Genomic DNA, 8357 nt, shown 5'->3' with positions numbered 1-8357 from the left:
CCATATTCATGGGACAGTACCTGTTTCCCTGTATTCTCTTCAGCACTGGGTATTATCAGTCCTTTAAATTTTTTGCCAATCTGGTGAGCAGAGAAAGAATCAAAAGGTGCTCCTCGCCGTTGCCACTTCTGTCCTTGTTTTCTAAGTAAGTAGTGCAGGAAGGCTGAGTGAGCGGCTCTGAGGTCGGAGATAATCGGGCCCCTGGGCCAGATGGCTGCTGTCTGTCAAGTGAAGTGAAATTGAAGCTTTGTTCTCACCCAGACACTCCAAGGACAAAGCTAGCGGCAGAAGCTGAGCTCTGCTGGAATAAAGAGATATGATGACGACCCCTGAGACCAAGGAAAACTTCCCTGTCTGCACATGTGCAGGAAGGCTCCTTGGGGGTCAAAAACGGACGAGGGGCTTCCCTGGTGGCGCAGTGGTTGAGAGTCCGCCTGCCAATGCAGGGGATGTGGGTTTGTGTCCCGGTCCGGGAAGATCCCACATGCCGCGGAGCGGCTGGGCCTGTGAGCCATGGCCGCTGAGCCTGAGCGTCCGGAGCCTGTGCTCCGCAACGGGAGAGGCCACAGCAGTGAGAGGCCCGCGTACCACACACACAAAAAAAACCGGACGGGGTGCCACTGCATAATAAGTATGGACAGACGCCCACAGGCCTCTGCAGTGGGATCCATCTTAGCAAAAAGTTGTGCACACATCTTGGGGCAGGTCCTAGGACCAGTCAGGTGTGAAAAAAGAAACAAGATAATTGGCCAAATGTAAACAAAAACCCGGAAGGACTGTCCTATATAGGTGATTTCAATCACGTCTCTCTGCGCTCCTCATTTAGGACATCTGCACTCCTCTCTGGGTGTGTTTTTCCACCCCTGTTTCTGACCTAAAGAAATAAACTGTTTCTCTGTGTGCTCTCCCAAGCCTCTCTCCAGGGGGACTGTGACCCCAGTAGACAGGCTCTGGTCCCCCCACCCCTTGAGCTTTCCCCCCCCAGGCTAAGTCCAGTCCACCCAGCTGTCGAATGTGGGCTTCATCACTCTCCCCAGTGCCTGTGAGGCTGGCCCTCCCAGCAGTCCTCAGCAGAACAGACAGGCCCAAGTGACTCAGCACTGCCCATGGCTCCTGGTCTGAGACGGGCCATGACTCACAAATTGCTGGTCTGGAAAGGCTTAGCCAACCTGTGAGGCAGCAACGCTGGCAGGGAGCTGCAGAGCTCTAGGCTCGGGGCAATGGGGAAAGAAAGGCCCCGACAGGACCAGCAGACTGGGCACGCCTACGTCTTTCCTCCCCACCAGCCAACGTGAGGCTCTCAGGCTCCCAGGCCACAGAGCTAAGGCCCAGTTTCAGGGGTGCGAGCCCAGGTGGAAGGCTTGGACGTGCTTGGACCCAGGCCTTCCCCAGCTCCAGACCAGGAGGAAACTGGCTGGCGTCAGAGCCTAGTGGAGTTTCAAAGCCTGCGTCTCCCAACCAAAACTACAGCAGAGTCCAGGGTCAGGGCGCCTGCCACGTGCAGTGGGTGTTGGACCCTGGGAGGGGCTCCCCTGCCCTCCAGGATATGCCCCACACCCAGCGCCTGAGCAGCCGTGCTCACAGTCACCCGTGGGAGCTGACACCTCGGGCCTCCTGAGCATCGGCACATCCCCGAGCCGTTGTAGCATGCAAGGGCTTCCAGAGTTTTCAGACAACTGGGTGATCCTTTTGTTCGAGAATAATGAAGCCAGACACACCCTGTAACCCCTATACCCTGTGCCTTTAGTTCAAGAACAGATTCTCAGCAACAGCAAATGTAAATGCTACCCAAGTTCCACGTCTTGTTTGTTTTCTTTTGTTACAAATGTTTGATTGGGTGGCTGAAGGTGACGCAGAGAGGCACAGGCAGCAAGGAATGAGGGCAAAGCCAGGCTTGGGCAGAGGCCCAGGGAGACTGTGCGTCGCCTGCAGAAACCATCACACCCCACCAGGGCTCTGTCCTTCACTCCCTGCCTCATGAAATCTACAGGCCTCCCTGCAACTTACATACCAGCCGGTGCCCAAGCTGCTGCACCAGGGGCTATACTGGTGATGACTGGTTTACACGCTGGGCTGCTAGCCTCCAGAACTGCGTCAAACAGGCTGAATACTGACTCTAATGAGCAGGCAGTGGGCACAATGAAGCCCAGGGGAGGATCGATGGGAGACAAACCTTGGCAGATGAAAATTTGACAGCTGTGCCGTTTCTTAAGAATCAGTAATAGTAAAGGTCCCCGTATACTGAGTGGCAACCATGCTCCAGCCACCATGCTGATGCACCTCACACACATGATCCCAGCCTCACACTCACCCCAACGCTGAGGGCCTGCATCCCCAGTCCCTGGCACCAGGGAGGCGCTCGCTCAGGAATGTTGTTGCGTGAATAGTGAGGTGGACACGGATAAATCAAAGCTCCTCCCCGTCGAGGTACTCTTTCCAAACTTTTCTTTCCTATAATCATTTTTCTTTTGGAGATTGTGAACAGACACATTTTGCTTTATTTATTTTATCTTAATTTTGAAGTATTTCAAACACATGGAAGAGCACAGAAAATAATATGATAGATCAAATTCCATTTTTAAAAAGCAAAGAATTTATCAGTGCAACACTCAGGATAGGGCTTACCTCTGGGCTAAAAGACAAGGAATGGGGAAGGGGGACACAGGTAGCAAAATGGTGTTGGAGGGATCACCAGGCTCATTTTTAAATTATACTTCGTTGTGACGGGGCGAGAGAGAGTCATGGACATATACACACTAACAAACGTAGTAAGGTAGATAGCTAGTGGGAAGCAGCCGCATGGCACGGGGATATTGGCTCGGTGCTCTGTGACAGCCTGGAGGGGTGGGATGGGGAGGGTGGGAGGGGGGGAGACGCAGGAGGGAAGAGATATGGGAACATATGTATATGTATAACTGATTCACTTTGTTATAAAGCAGAAACTAACACACCATTGTAAAGTAATTATACCCCAATAAAGATGTAAAAAATAAAAAAATAAAAAAAAATAAATAAATTATACTTCGTAAGTCATATATTTGTTGCATAAATCACTCTATGTGTATTATATATATTACACAGAAATTTTTAAAAAGAAAACCATATACTTGTACCCACCATCCAGATTTAACAAATAAGATTTTATTTGCTTCAGACCTCCTTCCTCTTTTTGTCTTTTAAGAAATATACATTACAGGGCTTCCCTGGTGGTGCAGTAGTTAAGAATCTGCCTGCCAATGCAGGGGACAAGGGTTCGAGCCCTGGTCCAGGAAGATCCCACATGCCGCGGAGTAACTAAGCCCATGCGCCACAACTACTGAGCCCGTGAACCACAACTACTGAGCCCGCGTGCCTAGAGCCCGTGTGCCTAGAGCCCGTGCTCCGCAACAAGAGAAGCCACCGCAATGAGAAGCCCGTGCACCACAACAAGGATTAGCCCCCACTTGCTGCAACTAGAGAAAGCCCGCACACAGCAACAAAGACCCAATGCAGCCAAAAATAAATTAATTAAAAGAATTTTTTTAAAAAAGAAATATACATTATACATGTGTCTAAAGCCCATGCTCCGTCCTGTTCCCCATCCTTCCTCCTGGAGACAATTGTTAAGCTTTCCATATCCCATTTGTATATTGACCCTATATCCAGCCATCTTACTTAACGCTTCTTTCTTCAAACAGTTTACCTGTAGATTTCTTTGAATTTTTTATGTTGATAATCATGTCATCTGTACATAAAACTGCAATTTTTTTCTTCCATTGTAATTTTTATTCTTTTTATTTCTTTTTCTTGTGTTTGCTAGCTAAAACATGTAGTGCAACGTTGAATGGTATCAGCAATAGCGGGTAGATTTCTCCCATGCATGATTTTAAAGGAAATCCCTCAAATATTTTGCCATCAAGGATATTGTTTGCTGTTAGTATTTGCTAGACAAACTTTAACAGGTTCAGGAAGTTTCCTTCAATTCCGAGTTGGTCAAGAGTTTTTATAATAAGTGATGTTAAATTTTTATCAAGTGCTTTTTACCTTTGCATCTATTGAGATGATTATTTGGATTTTCTTCTTTACTCTGTTAATTTGGTTAATTTGGGCTTTCTCATTTTAAACTGTTCTTGTATCCCTGCTGGATCAATTATATATATAGTCAACTTGCTAATATTTGACTTAAGATTTTTGCCTTTCTCTTCATAAGTGAGATTGGCCTATAATTTTCTTTTCTCATACTGTCCTTAACCAGCTTGCATATCAAGACTATATTAACCTCATAAAGTTAATTACAAGACATACATTCTTTTTCAATTTTCTGGAACAGTTTAAATAAAAGAAGGATATCGGGCTTCCCTGGTGGCGCAGCGGTTGAGAGTCCGCCTGCCGATGCAGGGGACACAGGTTCGTGCCCCGGTCCGGGAGGGTCCCGCGTGCCGCGGAGCGTCTGGGCCCGTGAGCCATGGCCGCTGAGCCTGCGCGACCGGAGCCTGTTGCTCTGCAACGGGAGAGGCCACAACAGTGAGAGGCCCGCGTACCGCAAAATAAAATAAATAAAAGAAGGATATCTGTTTCTTAAATAATCTGGCAAAAAACACCCATAGGGCTTCCCTGGTGGCACAGTGGTTGAGAGTCCGCCTGCCGATGCAGGGGACACGGGTTCATGCCCTGGTCCGGGAAGATCCCACATGCCGCGGAGCGGCTGGGCCTGTGAGCCATGGCCGCTGAGCCTGCGCGTCCGGAGCATGTTGCTCCGCAACGGGAGAGGCCACAACAGTGAGAGGCCCGCGTACCGCAAAAAAAAAACCAAAAAAAAAAACCACCCATAAAACTATCTGGGCCAGTTGTGCTTCAGTATGTTGGAGGGTTATTGCTTTTTTAAAAAATAAACTTTTTAATTTGGAATAAGTATTGACTTACAGAAAAGTTTTGCAAAGATAGCAAAGAGGATTCCCCTATACCTCTTACCTACTTTCCCCTAATGTTAATATAAGAGTACATAACCATGGAACATGTGTCAAAATAAGAAACTAAAATTGGTACATTATTATTAACTAAACTGCAGACTTTATTTGGATTTCACCAGTTTTTCCACAATGTCCTTTGTCTGTTCCAGCATCCAATGTGGAATACCACGTTATATTTAGGGAGTTAACAGTTTTTGTTGATTATTATAGAAACAAGCCCCCAATAAATGCCTATCCCTGTATCCTTACCAATGTATAATCCCTCACACAGTGACTTGCTATGGCCACGATTTGTTATTATTTGGCCAGTGAGACACGGAAAAATGCGACACAAGCAGAGGCTTGAAGATACTTGTGCACTGGAACTTGCCCCTTTCTGCTGCTTGCTTAGAATCCTTCTGCTAACATGAGAAGCATGGAATAACCTGATGGAGGCATATGACTCAGCAGACAGCCAATATCAACTGCCAGACATCTCAGGGAGGCCATCCTGAACCATCTAGACCCAGTAGAGCTGCCAGATGGATGCCATTGCCTGAGTTACCCAGGGCAAGACCAGCAGAAGACCTGTTCTTACCATAGTGCCTAGCTAACCTGCTGACCTGCAGAATCATGAGCAAATAAAATGGTTGTTGTTTTAAGACACTATGTTTCAGGGTGATTTTGTTACTTAGCACTAGGTAACTGATACAAAGGATAGAGAATTAGTCTGTTTTTCTACAACTTCTCAAATCAGTTTTGGACATTTACACATTTCTAGAAAATCATTCATTTCTTTTGAAATTTCAAATTTGTCAGCATTAAGCTGCTTGGAGTCCTCTCTCATAATTAAAAAAAAATCTCTACAGTACCTTTTATTACATTCACTTTTTAATTATTTTAAATTAAATCATTTACTAAATTAATTTAGTAAACTAACCTATTATTATTTGTTCCTTTCCTCTGTCTCTTTTTTTTTTCGTTGGTGCATCTTGCCAGAGGTTTGACTTGGGTTCGCCAAAGAACTAACTTTTGCTTTTGTTTATCTCTCTATTGTTTCTTTGTTTTTTATTTTGTTTGCGTCCATTCTTATTTTCTTTTCACTGCTTTCTTCAGGTTATTCTATTATTCTGTTTCTAATTCTTGAGTTGAGCATACTCAGCTTACTAATTTTTAGTATTTTTCTTTTTCTAATATATATTTCAAGGGGTATAAATGTCTAATCATTGCTCTAGCTGATTTCCACAAATTTTCTTATATTGTGTTTCAATGTTCTCCACTTCCAAATATTTTATAATTTCCTTTATGATTTCTTCTTTACCCTGTGAATTCTTTTTTTTTTTTTTTTTTTGCGGTACACGGGCCTCTCACTGCTGTGGCCTCTCCCGTTGCGGAGCACAGGCTCCGGACGCGCAGGCTCAGTGGCCATGGCTCACGGGCCCAGCCGCTCCGCGGCACGCGGGGTCCTCCTGGACCGGGGCACGAACCCGCGTCCCCTGCATTGGCAGGCGGACTCCCAACCACTGCGCCACCAGGGAAGCCCTACCCTGTGAATTCTTTAACACACTTCCAAATGTAATGAGGTTATTTTGGCTATCTCTTTGCTTTTGACTTCGCATTTTATTTCATTAAGATCAGAGAATACAGCCAGTATGATAGTTATTCTTTGATATTTGTTAAAATTTGCTTTATGACCTAGTTCAGGGGTCATCAAAATTTTCCTGTAAAGGGTCAAGTAGTAATTATTTTTTATTTTGCAGGCAATACAGTCTCTACTGCAACTATTCAACTCTGGCAATATCCTGTGAATATACCTCAGCTAGAGACAACATGTAACAAATGTACGTGGCTGCATTTATTTTTTGTTTGCTTGTTTTATTCTGATCTGAAAATCATTGTCTTTTAACCAGTGAGTCTAATCTATTTACTTTTACTATGATTTCTAACATATTTCTATTTATACCTACTAAATTAGTCAGTATATTGGTTCAGCTGCTTTTGCCAAGCTATCGAAGGACAATGGCTTAAACAAGATGGAAGTTATCTCTCACATAAAAGTCCTAGCTGGTAGGATGGCTCTCCACAAAATTATCAGGGCCAGTCTCCTTCTTTCTTATTGCTCTGTCATCCTTGATATGCATCCTACTCACCTGTGGTACAAGATAGATTATCTAGCTCCTACTAGTACATCTAAATTCCAGTCAGCTGGAAGTGTAGAAGGAGAAAGAGAAGGAAATTTCCCTTCCTTTTAATGGCAACCCACAAGCTGCAACACCACTTCTAGTCACATACCATTGGCCATATCCAGCTGTAAGGGTGGATGAGAGATGTAGATTTTAAACTGCTTGACTAAAAATTACATTGCCATGTGAGAAGGGGGACCAGATATCAGGGTTAAATAATATTTTAGGCTATATCTGCCATTCTAGTTTGTGTTTTCTATTTATAACATGCTTTCTTTGTTTCTTTCCCCCCTCTTTACCTACTTTTCATTGGTTTGATCAAATTTTCTTATCTTAATTTCCCTACCACATTAGAAAATACACATTTAGTTTCTTACACTTTTAGTAGTTGTATTTACAACTTTTTACATACATACTGTTTTATTTATTTTAAAAATATTTATGGGACTTCCCTCGTGGTGCAGTAGTTAAGAATCTGCCTGCCAATGCAGGGGACACGGGTTTGAGCCCTGGTCCAGGAAGATCTCCATGCCGCAGAGCAACTAAGCCTGTACACCACAACTACTGAGCCCGCATGCCGCAACTACTGAAGCCTGTGCACCTAGAGCCCGTGCTCTGCAATAAGAGAAGCCACTGCAGTGAGAAGCCCGCGCACAGCAACGAACAGTAGCCCCCACTCACCGCAATTAGAGAAAGACCACGCACAGCAACAAAGACCCAACACAGCCAAAAAGAAATAAATACACAAATAAATAAATTAAATTAATTAAATATTTATTTATTTATGTATTTTGGCTGTGCTCGGTCTTAGTTGCGGCACCCAGGATCTTTCAGTTGCGGCATGCGGACTTCTTAGTTGCAGCATGAAGCATGAGGGATCTAGTTCCCCGACCAGGGATTGAACCCGGACCCCTGCATTAGGAGCACAGAGTCTTACCCACTGGACCACCAGGGAAGTCTCTACAAACATACTGTTTTAATAAAATATAAATATTAAAACATTAACCATACCCCAGAGGCAGATCCAGATTTTATGGGACCTGAAGTTTATTCAATTTGGGAGTCTTCTTTAAAAAAAAAATTAAAAAGAGTAAAAGAATTAGTCCTGCAGTTTATGCTTCCTTAGCTTCATGATAAATTCACTTTCTGCTCTACTCTCTTCCAAAATAACAAAAGAATCCTAGAATGCTTTCCTCCAATTACTCTCTTCCATCTCATTGTCTAGTACTTTTTTAAAATTGTTTTT

At 44.3% G+C, this 8357-nt stretch overlaps 1 non-coding gene across 1 annotated transcript; it reads right to left on the bottom strand.

Annotated features, from left to right (window-relative positions):
- Window positions 1–7994: 7994 nt before the first annotated feature.
- On the bottom strand, window positions 7995–8066 carry TRNAR-CCU (transfer RNA arginine (anticodon CCU)). Its single transcript has one exon. It is a non-coding gene; the product is annotated as a tRNA-Arg (tRNA).
- Window positions 8067–8357: the final 291 nt, after the last annotated feature.

The sequence above is a fragment of the Delphinus delphis genome, chromosome 3, assembly GCF_949987515.2.
Source record: "Delphinus delphis chromosome 3, mDelDel1.2, whole genome shotgun sequence".
Lineage (NCBI taxonomy): Eukaryota > Metazoa > Chordata > Mammalia > Artiodactyla > Delphinidae > Delphinus > Delphinus delphis.
Note: the sequence above shows the minus strand (reverse complement) of the source record. Positions and strands in the feature narration are given on the sequence as shown.